Raw genomic sequence first — 17,193 nt, forward strand, 5'->3', positions numbered from 1 at the left:
ATAATGTATGTGGTTCTTTATCCCTTAGTAGATAGTTTATTTTCTTATCAAATGCATCAAAGTAAACAACTAAACACATTTGATCATCAGGTCTATAACTCTCAAGGGTCTCACTCAAAAATTTTGCAAATTTGATATTGAATTGAGGCACAAGTTCATCACACTTAACATGAATCTTCAAGAACTTATCATAAGAATTAGATATGCTTACTCTTTCTCCAAATTGCTCCATGAAGGTGGAATGCAACTCACCCCAAGATGAAATAAAACTTGCTAGTATAAAAGAAAACTAGTCTCTACCATCACCGTCTAGTGTTTGAACAAATAATTTCATGTGCACATCCTCATGAGAAATCTCATAGTCACCCATCAAATCACTGAATAACTCAACATGATGACTAGCTAAAACATGATGGTTCCCACTAAGCTTAGACAATTTATTTTGAACATCTTTAGGAATGATGTTTGGGAAACCATGAATGCCATTGAAATCTAATGGCATGTATCTCTTGGTAGAAAAAAGATCTACAAACATCACTGACTGGTTGCATGCTTGATGAAAGGAGACTTGTCATTCTTGAAAGCCTTGACACTCATCAACAATAATTCTGATTTTTCATTTGTAGTAAGCTTATAACCTTCTACCAATGAATCACTTCAAACACTTGAGAAAACTTTACAAGCTAAAACTTATTCCCATAAAGTGTATATGACCTATCACACTATTCTCCTCTTACTAGTGTTGAAAATCACTTGATGGAGAACACACACATATACCACTTTCTTTCATGAAAAGAATAAAATCATGAAAAACAAAATACCTCGAGTGTTGATGCTGAAACCATTGATCTGTTGATTAGCAAAGTTGTTGGTCTCAATTCCTCACACCACTAATCAAATCCTTATAAAGTCACCATCTCTTCGAGGAGAACTAAATGAAATCACTACTATGATTCACTTTAAAATTTAAAATTTCTTGTAATAGAAAATCAATAAACACTTTAAAACTCATCAATTATAAACTCGTATCTCTCTCTTCTTGCTTAAAACTCAACTTTCAAATCTACCTAATTCAGTTGAAAACTCTTAAAAAATAGTTATATATAACCGATCTACACTAGTACAAAGATCCTTTAGAAAGTCACCACTCACAATGTGAGAAAGATTTAAAACATAATTCATATATGAAAAGTTTGAATTGAACTTTCAATTGTAGAACTTGCAATTTGTTAAACACTTAGAAGAGATAAATCACTTTTGATTAATTCTAACTCTGAAATTATAATAGTACTTTAAAAACAACAACTGGCTGAATTGACTAAAGATGAGCATCTTTTAGCAATACAATTAACATTCAACTGCAAAGTTACTACTGCAAATGGATAAAACTTAACTGGGGAACATGAAAACTTTGCATACAAAACTGAATATGCACAATATATTAGAGATTTCTAGCTCCATAATTTAGGCATTTACAACCTTTCTCCCTAGTAGAGTCACCATTTTGTTGGCTCCTAATTTAACAATTTTGAAAATAACCAAAAAACCAAACCAATGCATCAAAGGATAGAAAATTCCTATAGTGGATACACTCGACTACAGTCTTGGGACAACTATAAGGCATAACTCCTTCTTCACTTCAAGCTCTGCAAGACCTAGGTGGGTTAACCTTGAGGTTTTGATATATAGTACTAGTGCAATTAAAACATAAATCTGAACCTATTAGCAACTGATGCAACCCTTTTTATCTTCTGATACTTATGCAATGACATAGAAATGAGATAGCTACAAATCATATCCTATGAATCCATAAGCTAAGTGAGGGTTAATTTTTTTTAGCCCACTACAAAACATGAAAAACTGAAATTATTTTGATTGAAAAGATTTGTGCAAATGACCTTCATATTAGTTTGCATCTGATTGAGTGATCAGTGCCTTATCCGTTGAAATAGAGAGTCATTACTAGTAGGATGACCTAACTTGATTGCCTTACAATTAATCTTGTCAACTAAAATTCCTCAATTCCATTCTTACAAAATATCTGCTCCATACACCTAGTAACCCTATTAGAACATTGAAGCATTTACCTAACTCCTTGAATCAAAAGCAACAATAGATGTGACATACAACTCATGCAAGATGCCTTAAATCAAATCAACCTTATTCATTTAATCCCAAAGTCAATAACATATGAAGAATTAGGAAACATAATAAGAAAACCCAAATAATTCATGTAAAACCCCTTTTATATTCATCCTTGGAAAGATTGAATACATAAACTAGTAAAATTAAATGAATCCCTAGATAATTCACATGATCCAGCATCAATTTCCATTATCTCAGAATAACAATACATGAAATGAACTAAAAATCTACATAAGAGCAGATGTGTGGCCTTCACTGCTAGAGCTCAACTCGATAGATAGGAAGAAAAACCAACAATAACCTTTGTTTCACAGTGAAAACTGGAACCCTACTGGTTTCATAGAGAAAACTGCCAACCCCTACAAAAGAGAAGAAGAAAGAATCAGATAGGAGGAAAGAAATCTCAGATTTGATCGAAACATGACCAATGTCCTCTTAGAATTCTTTCCCAAGAAGCTAAAAAGCCTCTCTCTACCTTCTCTCTGTAAATGAAAATCAAATCCCCCATTATTTTGTCTTTCCAAATGCAAAATATCTTAGTAAAAAATAAAATCTGATAACTAAACCCGAAAATGTGCCAATTGACCAATTTGGAGCCAAAATACAACAAAGCCTCAAAATAATTTGATATAAGGGTCACTGAACATGTTTTAGGTGTTTCTCCACTAAATTCTCTGACTAGAATCTCAAAACACCTAATGAAACACACAAATCAATCAGAGAGACAAAACCTCGTATAACATGCACTAGCAACCACCTGTACAAAAATGAACCTCATAAATGGATAGCTTATCTCTTGCCAATTTTGATGGTATATTGGAGGCCCCATTTTAGATAAAAATTTCCCTAGTTATGCCCCTCTGAAGTTCAGGCCTCTGTTCATGGTTTTGCATAGCACTTAAAATTACAAAACATAATCCTTTTTCTATAGTTTTAAACTATCCAATAATTCAAACTTTATTTAAAAGTTTGAGAGTGTGTGACTTTAGAGAAAATCTTTAAAAATTAATTTCATGCAATATTTAATTCCCCTCTATTTTTCATTGGGGTCAAACTTGTTGACTAGCCTAGTGACATGTGTCAAGACCTAATTAGTTCATTGTTGCTTCGTCATCAGACTCCTACCACCTAGATGCTATGTGGCATCATTTGATTTTTCCTCCATTTTTCCATGTTAACACACCATATCATCATGCCATGTCATGGTCACTATATCACTATGTTAACAGGCATGCAACTTTGTCTTAGCAACATAGCGACATCTATCAAATTTTCCATGTGGCATGACCTAGTGCATCTAAGATATCTGATTGCTACATCACCACTAAGTCACTGCCTACTTGCCACATGCTACCATTTGTCATCATGCAGTTGGCTCCCAAGTCCACATCAACATCCAATCACTCTACATATTTCTCTCAATGGATCTCCAAGTTTTTTGGGCAAGATTTGTGATTTTCCTACAAGTCACTATGTCGCTTGCCAGAAAATCTCACCATTTTCTGATGGCAACATAGCAACCACTAGAAATCTCCATTTTCCTAGTATATATTCCTAGCTTTTTCAATGATTTTTCAACTCTTTCGGCACTTGATAATGCTAACATCATCAATTTTTGCACGATTATTCATTCAAATTTTAGCTCTGTTCTGGCTGACTGGGACCCACAAAATCCACCAAATAACTTGCCACTTCTCAAAAGAGAGCTATCTCTAAGACATCTTACTTTGCATGTTGAATAGTATTTAAAGACTCAAGCAACACCCCACCCACTCAATGTGGGACTAAATGCTTTGCCTAGTCTTTTCCTTTTTTCATTGGTGTGAGTTCTTTTTTTCAGTAAGCTCCACATTTTCTTGCCATTTTCTTTGCTATAGCTTTTTCTCCTATGTTGCCTCCTAGCACAATCTTCCACTCATGAAGCTCTTCCTTTTTATTGTTACGAACTCTTTGCCTTTAAGCTACAACCTTTATTTTTTACATGTCATTTTTGAAATCACATTGCCCCTTCATCAGCAATAATGTCCTCTTGACTTTCCCATGTGTGTGGAGCTTCTTTAGTATGTCCTACAGTTCCATCTTGTCCTAGGTTGACTCCTTGAAAATCACATAAATCTCCTTCTTATTTCATGTAAATGCTCTGTTTGTGATTGCCATAGGTTCCATTAACCATGAATCTTCATTTCACTTGCATGTCATGCCCTGGGTGGGGCTCTTTCTCTTAGCGTTTGGTGCCTCTTTGACTTGTCTAAATGCATTATAACTCCCATGACCTTGGGAAATCCATGAAGATCCTTCTCTACTGTAGTAGCTTGCATAATGTGCCTATGAGTCTACCATAATTATGGCTCTTGTTTTCATAGATGAATCTTTTATGCCATCAAAGGTTGCCTTCATTGCCATTGGAACATTGAGATGAAGAAGTTCTGCAATATTTAGGAGTTCTTCATCTTTATGGACATTCTTGGAAAAGGCAATTCAAATATTTAAATCTACCTCTAAATCTGACAATGGGAAAAGATGCCATGAAGCGAGTTCCCTTTGGGTGCGGAAAGAAGGGCTGGTAGTGAAGGGTGTTGGACATATGCATGGCAGAGATTGATGGAAGGTGAATGGTAAAGCTCCAGGTGGAAATGGAAAGGCTAGTACCCATCCCTCTTCTTGTAAAGTGCCAAGAGCATTTTTAGATGGCATCCATGACTACTCCTCCAAACGAAGGTGCACTTCATAGAAGAAAGCTATAGTGGTAGGACACCATTGATTATGATGTAGTTTGTTCCTTTTCCCAATACAATTTTGGTCCAAGTGATTCATCTCTTTCATCATCAATATCTTGACTACAAATTGTTTGATCCCAAGATTATCTTTCACTATTTAGCATCACATGTCTACCTTCTACCAAGTTCACAATAGTTTCATGTTGAAATTGGTTCATGTGGTCTGATCCATTCTTTTCACTTGTGACTTCAAAAATCCATTTTCATATCAGACCACTCTCTATCTATGTGGTCCTAGGTTGTAAAAAATTCCTACTTTTCTTGGTGAAGTCTTTGCCTTTCCATTTTCATTTCTTGAGATTCTTTCTTTGACAATTCCTTTTGAGCATTGATATACTAAATTTCTTCTTGTTTTTCTTCATGAAACGCTCTCTCTCTTACTTGGTAATTTCTACCTAATTCTTCTTGAAAAGTTTAGGTAGGTCCAAGAGTTTATAGTTCCTCCTAGAGGGTGATATGGTTCCACTTGGAATGTGTTCATATTACAATTATAATGGTTACAATCATTATAACCCTCCCACTTAGAATATTTTATTCTCCAATATATCTTATCAGTCAGATATAATTAGTCGAGCCCCAAAGTGGGTCCAGCTAAAAAAAATTATTTTCAAACAACTAATATTCCAAACTAATCCAATGAACCTCTGATACTAATTCAAAGAAAATTTGACCATTGGAAATCAAATTTAAAGCTCATTTTATCACTAAACTGAAAATTGTCAATTTAAGGCTAGAAGGTCCTTTGACTGGCTTTAAAATCTGACTAGAATAGATAACTTGGCCCTAAAATCAGATACATTGATTCTTTGTTCTACACTCTTGCACCCTACTAAATCTCATCTCATGAAAAAATCTTAGTCAAAAGATATTCGTTGTTGAAGTTACCTTCTCAGAATTAGCTACAAGTAGGCATGTTAGAAAACACTACATTGCCTTTGGATTTGGCTTTGAAAACTGGGTAAACAAACACTTGGGTGCACAAAAACTGGGATGTTGGTTCACTGTCATGAGGAGAGTATGAATCTATGATTTGGGCTCATGACAAATAACAAGACACATTTTAAAAGTAGTCAAAGTGGCCTACTCAGACTTTGCTAACTAGAACAATAGTAGAAAAATATTTTTTGCAAATGGAATTGACGTAGAAAAGTGTGAAGATGGATTCATCAAGGCTTGAAAATTGGCATACTTAAAGTATTTCTAGAGTACAACATAGTGGTACAATCCATTTGATCTCACCTATCATCGATTAGGAGTTATGACATCACGAATAGGGGTTCCAACAAATCTACACTTGTTGGCACTAGTAAAAAGTTGCAAGTTGCATTTGGAATCACATTCAAAAATTGATTAAACAGATTCTTCGTAAGCTCAAAATTGAAACATAGCAAGTCTCTAACCTCTAAAATGCAATGCAAAAGGAAATTCATCATTTTTGGTCATCTGGGTCAAAATTATAACTAGTCAAATAGGGCTTCCCATAATTATGAACAATTTACATCAATATGACATCAATAAATGACCAACTTTGAGGGATTCAAAACCTAGCCAAACAGATTCAAAATGACTCAAAATCTAAAACATAGGCTCTCTGGTATGGACACTAAATAATCCAAAATTGGTGAGTCATGAAACATTACTGAGTGCGAGATATTCACATGCAAACACAACCTCCTGTCACTATTTGACACTTAGGCAAAAATGCAAAATTGACAATTGCTCAGAATGGCAATTTAACTTCATGGGACACATGGATACACTAAATGCAAGGTACTAGAAGCATTAAACACCTATTATGCTTCAAATGGGTAGCTGGGTACATATGTATTAGAAAGCACTTATAGGGCTTGATTGCTCAATGGTACTTTAAATCGAGGCTACAATTTTGAGTACCAATAGTTGCAATATCAATCATCATGATGTTATGATTCTTCTTTTTAGAAATATCTTTAATATATAATGTTTTGATGGGAGTCTTGTATTCACCATCAAGATACTTTCATCTAATGTCACTGGTAGTAGCCACATATAACCTCATAAGTCCTTGCCATGCTATGAAATTGTCTCTGTTAATCTTGGGGATCTCTCTTCTGTAAGACATCCTGATCTTCAACTTAGGTCCTTAAAACCTTCTCTGCAAGCACTAAATTCTCTAATACCAATTGTTGAAAATATAAGAGGAGTAATTGAGAGGGGAGGGGTGAATCAATTGCTACTAAAATAAATACAGGATCCCTTAGATGTCAATACAAAAATGCAAATTGAAAACTAAATACTACTGATACATGGTAAAACACACAAAGTGTTGTAACTTGGTAATAATTGAATGAGTTTGGTAAATGCATAACATATAAAATTTAGATGTGATCAGTGATTACCATTATTTTAACTTAGTGGCAAACACATAAAATAAAATAACATGAACTCATTTGACACCAAGATTAAATATGAAAACCCAATTTGGGAAAAACCACCAATTGCAACTAGTTACTGATGTCACTCTTCTAAAGTGAGCCTTGTTAGGAGCCAACCCTATTAAAGGTTAAAAAATACACTAATAGGGGTGACCCTGTTAGAGGATTTAATCAACCTATTATGAGTGGCCTTGTTAGAGGTCTTGAGACAATTCAATAGAACTACAATCTTGTTAGAGAATTTGCAAATAATTGTTAAGCCAACTCTATTAAGATATTTAGATCACTACTACAATTTTTAGAGAGTAACAATGAGATGACTTAATTTTAATGCAACTAAATTTTTGATTACAAATCTTTGTTCTAGCTTGTACTTGATCCTTCCTAATTGAACATAGATTTTCTTCTCCACAAGGATATTCTATTTATCCTTCAAATTTGCTTCCACTTCTCATCATTAAATCTTAAATAAAATCTTCATATTTTCACATCCACACACACTTTGAAATTACAACTTGAACTTATACTTATATCTTCCACTTTGTCAAGTCAACTCAAATAAAAATTAGAATAATTAATATTCATCACCTCAGTCGGCTAGAATCAATAGATAAATCAATCAAGCTTAATTTGCCAAAATAATAAAATCCTTCATTAGCCAACCCAACTTGATAGAAACTAACTCAAAAACAATTTCCTTTGTTAACCAAGAGAAGCTTTATTAACACTACAAACTCACAAAAATCCTTTGGTAACGAAGTTAGCTTGGTTAGCATTGGATCCATCCAACTTTCCTTCATTAATTGAGTGAGCTAAATTAACACTCACTTTCTACATACTTTACTTTGACACCTAGGTAAACTTGGTAGAAACTACCTTCTAAACTAGGCAACCATAGGAACACTCAGTAGACACAATAAATTGTCTTCACTGCCCTAGTGAGATTGGCATATACTAATTGATAATGATATGACATTTTTGTAACATTAAGGACAACACACAACTAATCAATTGTATCCAACATGAACATGTTTGGACTGTGATAATAGAATCTATGATTTTAGAGCTTTTGGACAATATATAATACTCCTATGTTAGGATCAAAACCATGCCTTTGGTGCCCAGTTGAAATTGTAGACTAAGATGGATGAATAGGTCACTTAAAATTTTAAAAATATTTCGTTCAGTAAATTTTTTTTAAAATTTATAATATAACCCCTTTCAATTTAAAAAAGGACTGACATGCATATATTTCCCCTCATTTAATTTGTTTAGGTCAATCATGTGGGGCCCATACTTCTTTTGGAGTCTCTTTCTTTTAACATTATTAATCATTCTTATTTGAGCACTCAACTATGGCTTGATTTCTTTAATATTAAGTTTGAAACTTTAATCTAATCTTTCCCTCCAATTTCATTACATGGTTAGACCTGTCAACCTTCTTGTGGCATGTGGCATTTTTTTATTAGCCCTTGGATCTCTGTCACAACCCATGCCATCCTTTTCCTGGTTGACCTACCACTTTTGTGCCACATAGTGCACTCTAAATGGTCCATCTGCACACCTCATCACTACTTAATCACTTGATCCCTATAGACATGTGGCGTCACATCATAATGTCACGTTCATTAACTAGCGAGCCAATTCCTTTGGTGACATTTTTACACCTGTTGATTATGTGACACATGGAAACATAGCCTTACATCATCTCTAAGTCCACTCTACCACATGGTGACCTTTTGTGATTGTCAGAAAGGTCCCGATAGGATTGGAATCTCCTAATAGGGATTCAAAGTCTCCTAATAGGGACTCAGTGTACTAAGTTTTTTAATAGACTCCTAATAGGGTCTATCCTCTAAAAAGGAATATTTATATTAGTACATCATCTTTTGGGCATCATACCCACTGGGGTTTTGCTTTGATCAAGAGTTTCCATAGTCAACATATTTGGTGTAATTGTCTATGTGCATCTTTGTATGGTTGTTGATTACTTTGGTTGAATGGATAACTTTGTTTAATATCTTGGTGGACTATTGTTTCTAACAATTAGTATCAAAGCATCAAGTCCTTGAAGAAAAAGTTTAACAACTTTGGGAGATCCATAGCAAAAATGTTCAGGAAAGATAGTCTAAAGTTTGATGGAACAAACTATGACAACTGGAAGGAAAAGATGAAGACACATTTTTTGTGTATGGGTCCAAGATATTGGATTTTGAATAAATCAGTGAAGACAATCATTGAAGAAATGGATTTGGAAACTTGCACTGAGGCATAAAGAGATCTTTTCATGTGTGACATGAGAGCTAGAGAAGCACTATTGACTGCACTTCCTAAAATTGAGTACAATCAAGTAAAATCAATTCCTACTTCACATTTGATTTGGAAAGCTTTGGAAACTATTTTTGAAGGTGATGAACATTCTAAGAAGTTGAGTCTACAAAGTTGGATTTGTTTGTTTCAAGATGTCGAGATGATGGAAGATGAATCTGTAAGAACATATATAGGTAGGATATCAGAAATTATTATAGGTATTAAAGATCAAGGAGGAAACAAAGAAGATGATGAGGTTATATGGAAGGTATTGAACACCTTAACACCACCATTCAATCTTGTAGTTCAAATGATATAGTTGTTGATATCTTGTACTAATGATTTCACAAAGGAGACAATGCTTAGAAGACATGAAGCAGTTGAGAATGAACTTAGATAGTCCAAAGAATTAATAAGAATAGAGACAAATTTTAGTGCCTTGAATATTCAACCTAACCTATCAAGGAGCACAAGTGCTCGAGGAGATTTTACTAGCAGCAAAAAATTTGAAGAAGAAAGAAGGATTGATGAAGTAGTAGCCCTTCTAGTAAGAAGAGAAAAGGGAGGTAAGAAAATCTTTAAATGTTGGACTTGTAATGAATATGGTCATTATGAATCTAAGTGTCCTAAAAAGTAGAAAAAGTATAAGGAAATCATAAGCCTAGAAAAAATAGAGATTGTTTGTATGCAACTGAAGATAATGATTCTGATAATCAAGCATTAAGTGCTAGTGATGATGAAATTGGATTTGTGGAAATTAAAGAGGAAATTCAAGAGAAGGTAGCTTTGGTATCACAAGTTGAGAAGAAATCTAATTGGATAATTGATAGTGGTTGTTCACATCTATTGACCGGTGATATGAACAATTTTGTTGACTTCAAAACTTAGGATGGAGGAATTATCAGAGTGGGATATAATGCAACATGCCAAGTAAAAGGTATTGGATCTATAACTCTTGATGGTAAAACTAATACCGAGGATGTATACTTTGTCTATGGCTTAAAACACAATCTTTTAAGTGTTGAACAACTAGTAGACAAAGGTTATCAGTTGTAGTTCATAGAAATTGATGTATGATCAAAGATAAAGATGGAAAGGTAATTGAAACAAGAACCAAATCTAGAGGTAATGTATTTCAATTGAATCCTACTGAAATGACATCTTTGGTTGCAAAGGTAGATGATATTTGGTTATGGCAGAAGAGATTTTGTTATATAAACTTTGATAGTATTGTAAGGACTAGTAAAATGTTTACTATTACAATTTTTTCGAAGATTGTAAAACCTACTAACACAATTTGCAAGGAGTGTGTTTTGGTAAAGCATAACAAAACTTCTTTACCGAACAAGAAGTTTACCACCTCAGCAAAGTTGGAGATTGTACACATAGATATTAGTGGTCCTACAAAGACACAAGGATTCTATGGTGAAAGGTATTTTATGATTCTAGTTGATGATTTTTCTAGAATGATGTGGGTTGCATTTCTTAAAGAGAATTCTGATGCATTTGACAAGTTTAAGATATGCAAGAATAGAGTTAAGAATGAATTTGGAGTAAAGATTAAATGTTTTGGATTAGATAGAGGAGGAGAATTTACTTAGAATGAGTTTAACATGTTTTGTGAAGAAAATGGAATTAAGAGACAACTATAAGCTCCAAGAACCATTAAAGACAATGGCATTGTAGAGAGAAGAAACAAGTTTGTAATAGAAGTAGCTAGAGCTATGTTAGAAATAAATGATGTATCCAAGACATTTTGGAGAGAAGCAATGAATACAACATTCTACACTATGAATAGAGTTCATGTTAGGAAGGATACAAACAAGACACCTTATGAACTTTGGTTTGGTCACTCACCTACAACTAAACACTTTAGAATATTTGGAAGTAAGTATTACATTAAGAGAGGTGAAATTTGTAAGTTTGATGCTAGAAGTGATGAAGGTATGTTTCTTGGTTATTCATTAAAAATAAAGGCTTATAGATGCTATAATCAAAGAACTAAAACTATTATGGAAAGTGCTAATGTGAGAATTGATGACAAATTTAGAATATAAGAGAAAGTGGTTTATTACAATTTAGATGATGATTATGTTGTTACCAAGCCAAGGAATGACGAGGTATTTCTTGAGACTAAAAATGATTTGTAGAATGAAGGAGAGAAAAGGCAAGAACAAAGCTCAGAACCTTTAGTAGAGCCAAGAGTTGAGATAACAACTCCTACTTTAGAAAAGGACATGATTAAGAATCACACACCTGAATAGATCATTAGAAGCAAAGACAAAGGTGTGATGACAAGAAGTAGAGTTAATGAAGAGTTATGCTTGATAGCTCAAGTTAAACCAAAGAATGTAGATGAAGCATCTAAAGATGTGTTGGAATATCTTAATGGAAAGAATGCTTCTGAGGAGGGGGGGGCGGGGGGGGGGGGGGGGGGGGGGGGGGGGGGGGGGTGGGTGAATTAGAAGTACTAGCTTTTAACCTATTTTTCACAAACCCTTAATAACATAATATTGAAATGAACATGCATCCATATCAACATTAATAAATTATGAAAAAACACATGTGCATCACCAATAACACTTGAAATTTTGGTAACCCAGAAACCCTCTAGAATAAGAAGGTAAAACTGGGGTGGGGATGATACCCACAAAATTATTGCAACAATAATGTTTAACCACTTCTAATGGTCTGCCCTGTTAAAGGTGTGCCCTATTAAAGGCTTTACACTATATCAATAGTGACCTAGTTAAAGGATTTATAAATAATTTACATGAAGTGTTACCCTGTTAAAGGATTTAATCACCTATTTAAAAGATCTACAAAATAGATGTTAAGCTAACCTATCACCATAGGGTTTCTTTTCTAATACAATTGCTAGAGAGTATTAGGTATAATAAACCTGATAGCTTACAATCCTTTGATTTTTGAATGCAGGCACTTGATCTGCTTTCTCTGATCTTGATCCTCTAAGATCTGATACTCTTCACTCTGAAATAGTTTCCCTTACACATCCTAGTCCATTCACACATACAATGAGATTTAGTCTTCCTTATAAAAACATTCAAAGACTTAGGGTTGGATGTGGATCTACAATCCATATTGAATCTCTATTTTTTGCTCATTCCTTGCACTTTTCTTATTGGTTGCATGCCTTTTCCATTTTTCTTATTGGCTACATGTAGATTGCATAGGAAGTACAAAAGATTTGATCTTATCATTTTAAGCCTTCGAGATTCATCATATGTCAGCCATGAAAATGGTTTGTATCTGAATTAGTGAAGTTACAAACTCATATGTGTATTCTATGTTACTCGGCACTTACTGATTCCAGATGCTCGACACTTATAACAAACTAGCTTACTCAGCTCCTGTTGCATTTTTGTATTGCTCGGCATCATCTATGACTCAGCACTCAAATATCACTCGACACTTATATCATGCTCGGCACCTAAAGTCATTCAGCACTTGATCTTCACTCGGCACTTAAAGCCTACTCGACATCTAAAGATCACTCGGCACCTATTGGATTTCCTGACTCAGCTCATGTTGTGGAAAATGGTTAAGTGTGTTGGCACTCAAATGTCAAAACCATTTTGAGACTAACAATCTCCCCCTTTGACATGAGTGACAAAAACACTTAACTGACCTTATGAGTACATTCACTAATCTACTTGGTATATATATAGAGGTTTTAAAACCTTGATCAAAATTTTGTAACTTACAATATATACCTCAAAATTATTGTAACTCCCCCTAAGTTGATTGTGCCATTATCTGTGCTATCTTGGTAATCAAAATTTGATGTTGTATATCATGCTCCACTTTTATCTTGTCTCCCCCTATTAACTTGTCTCTTTGTCTCCCTCATTCATCTTGTCTTGTCTTCCCCATTCATCTTGTCTCCCCCTTTTTGACACTTATGTCAAAGGGTTTTAAGGGTTAAGACCATATTTCACCAAAAATGTGTTATTTACCTCAATAGTCATTCTGATAGCTGCATCCCAATTATGCAAAGCAATTTCCAATGACTTGTGTTGGATGATAGTCTCTGCAGCAAGGTGAACAAGTCCATCTAAACTAGAAAGATTAGGATCTTTCTTGAGAACAGTTTCAGCATAGACCTATTCTTTATGGAGTACTTCCAAATGTGGGGTAATGGAGGATTGGAGTTGTATCAGTTTTACCTTGATGGTGGCCTCTTCTATTGTTAATATAGCTATTTCTTTCTGAGTGTGAAGCGTTTGAGAAAAATGCTTCTCACTTTGAGCTGGATCTTTTGGTAGCTGCATTCTTGAAATATTCAAATTCCTTTCCATGCTCATCATCTTTTGGCTTGTCTCCTGTGTGAATTATGAAAAGTCACACAACTTTTTGTGCAATGAGAATATATTCTCAAGTACCTTTTTCACTTTGTCTATTACCTTTGCCAATTCAACCTGGGAAACTGTAATTTGACTAGATATTTTCTCATTTACTTTCCCTTGGAATTTTCTTTCAAACCATTCCACAAGTTTTGCATTTGTCTCTTGGTCTGCATTTTTCACCTGGTCAACAATATCTGATAATTGCTCCATGATATGCTTTGACTCATCTAATGACTACAAATTGAAGGCATCCATAAAGATGTCTTTAATCTCATGTAGTGTTTTTTTGTTTTATACTCCTTCCTGAGTATCTCTTGCCTCTTTCTTCTATTTAATGCTTTTGGCACCTCATTGATTTGATCAATGCTTATTATTTTTGAGTCATAACTTGGTATGACTATTTCTTCATCTAATTTAGGATCTCCATAGTGAAGTACCCTTGCAACTTTTGTAGAACTTGATCCTAGTGCTGATATTTGTAGTGGCATTGCATCATTACTTGGTTGTTGTGAAGGAGTCCCCAAGGTAGGAAAATTTATCAATGTGTGTATTGCCTCCTGCTCTTTAGGGATTTCCTCTATTTTCTCCTCCTATTTTCTACTACCTTCATCAATTATAGTAATTTTAGGAAGTGCACCTTGTGTTTGTGATGTAGGATCAGATGTAATAGTATGTCCTATTTGTTCTGTTTCTTTGTCTCCTACTGCACTTGGCTTTTGTACAGTGGTGTCAACTATTCCTGATGAAACAATTGTTTGAGTTTGACGTTGATCACCACTAGCTATAGAGATGATGGAAGGTGGTTCTTGTGGATTAACCTTATCTCTAACTATGTTTTCTACTATTTTTTGTAATTCATCCACATTGACCAATACTAGATCTTTACATAATCTTGCTTGTTTCGTGGATTGGCCAAGGATTCTTTTGAGATCCTCTATAGTTAATGGATTGATGTTTTGAGAAAAAGTGTTAGGAGCATCCTATATAGTTATAATTTCTATAGGTGTGATGGGTACATGAGGACGGCTAGAGGGTGGAAATTGTGTGTCTTACACACTTTGGTCTTATTGTTGGTCTTGCTCAGCTGTTGTTGTTTCATCTTGCTTTTGTGTCTCCTCCTCCTCTGTTTCTTTTTTTTCTTCTCCCTTCTTCTCTTCTTCTCTTTTCTCTACTTCTATCTTCTCTTCTCTCTTTTTTCTTCTCTCTTCTGGTTGAGTAGTAGCTTCTTCCTTGTATTCTTCTTCAAGAAAATCTTCAACGTTTTTGTACAAATTCTTCCATGATTTTGTTGCTCTTTGTAAAATTTCTTCCGTTTTGTTTTGGAGAATGAAGAATGCCCTATACTTAGGTGTAAACCTAGTATTATGCCTTTTGACTGCTTTCTATATTTGCTCCTTAGTCAAATCAGGTAGTATGCTTGCTAGGGTTGATTCTCTCATCTCCTCTATTTTCAAACGAAAATGTCATTTGTCTTCTACAATTTTAGATAGTTCATTTGGCAATTGTCCATCTAGTTCAAGAAGAGTATACTTGAACTGTGCCATCATTTCATAAACTGATTCTTCTATTTTATTTTGTTCATCTTTAGTGAACTTATTGAAATAAACTTTATTCATGTTTCTTAAGTCTACATTTTCAATCTTTTTATATAATGCATCAACTGAAAAATGGCTTACCTTTTCAGATTGATCTTCTTCATTAGTATCAAGTTGAGCCACATATTTTCTTCTTTTTCTTGGCTCTTCCTATGTCTTCTTGATTTTTTTCTTCTTTGTAGCTTCCTCTTTATCTTTTTGTGTGGACGCCCTTGTTCTAGCTCTGGTTGTTGGCTTTTGTGGTGATGGCATTGCAATTTACTTTGGTTTGGGTTGAGCTGGAGGCTGTTCTGTTGCCTTTCTTTTCTTTGGCTCAGCTTTAGTTGGTGCTTCCTTGTCTTCTTCTTCATCAGCACCTTCCTCCTTGTCTTCACCTAGGCCTTGAATTAATTCCATTGGGCCTTGCTCTTGTTCATCCTATTCATCACCATTGTCATCATCATCTTCTTCTTCTACTTCAACCTCAATTCCTTCACCAAATTTCTTCTTAATTTTCTTCATCAATTTATCTTTCTTCTTTAATGTGGAGGTAATCTTTAACTCCATATTTATCTTTGACCTTACCACATCATAAGTGCCAAAGTGTGGGGCACTCTTATTTGTCTCTTCTGCCAATAATGCAGTTATTGTTGCAGATGCTTCATCTATGTTGATCTTATAACCAAATGGCCTTAGCCATCTCACCCTTGGAATTAATGCTTGGATATAGGTAAAATCAATATCAACTAAGAAGCATATATCATTAGTATGTTTTTCCACTAAGGAAACTAGTATTCTTACCCTTTGATTCATGGATTTCTTGAAATCCTAAAAATAGCTTGTCATCAGGGTATCAAAATTGTCACCCATTTGTTCTATATATTCATTAATTTGGGCTATGATAGTTCTATCATTTTTCCATGTAACTTTTCCAAAAGGGGGGAAATTCATTCTGAACATAAAGGAATATACAAACCAAAATTGCACCAAATTTGCATTGGGTACCCTTTGTCCTTCTTATAGCTGCTAGGTTTTCATTAATCTATTGTAGTTGCAGTTCTGCAAGATCATAAGTATGATCCCTTTTCACCAGTTTGCAGCCTACATCTACTTCAATACATGGCACACTGTTAAGTCTACTAGATTGATAGAATTTGTGGGCAATAACTCTAACAACAAAATCAACTAGAGGATCTTGAATGGTGTGAATTGTCATTCCTCTTTTGTTCCACTGAGCACCTGTGTTCTTTTCAATAACCTCCTTGGATTTTCTTCTCAAGGTCTTGAACTGATCTAGGGTAGGATATCTAGTTACCCTATGAATGATTCATTTTGTGATCTTGACAGGGACATCTAACCATAGACTACCATCATGAATTCTGCTCAACACAAGTCTGATCCATTCTATCTTAAATATGGTGGGAAAACTCAAAACTCATGTTAAACCCTTCCTTTCAGCAATTTTGTATTCATCTCTCAAGACTCCATTGACACACAACTTCACAAAGGCTTCTCTTATTTCCATATCACCTATGGCTCCTATCTTACAATTGTAGGATCTCCTTACATCCTGAACCATAACAACATTTGGGGGTATACAAGAAAG

The sequence above is a fragment of the Cupressus sempervirens genome, chromosome 7 (genome assembly GCF_028749045.1).
Source record: "Cupressus sempervirens isolate cs-2001-9-10 chromosome 7, ASM2874904v1, whole genome shotgun sequence".
NCBI lineage: Eukaryota > Viridiplantae > Streptophyta > Pinopsida > Cupressales > Cupressaceae > Cupressus > Cupressus sempervirens.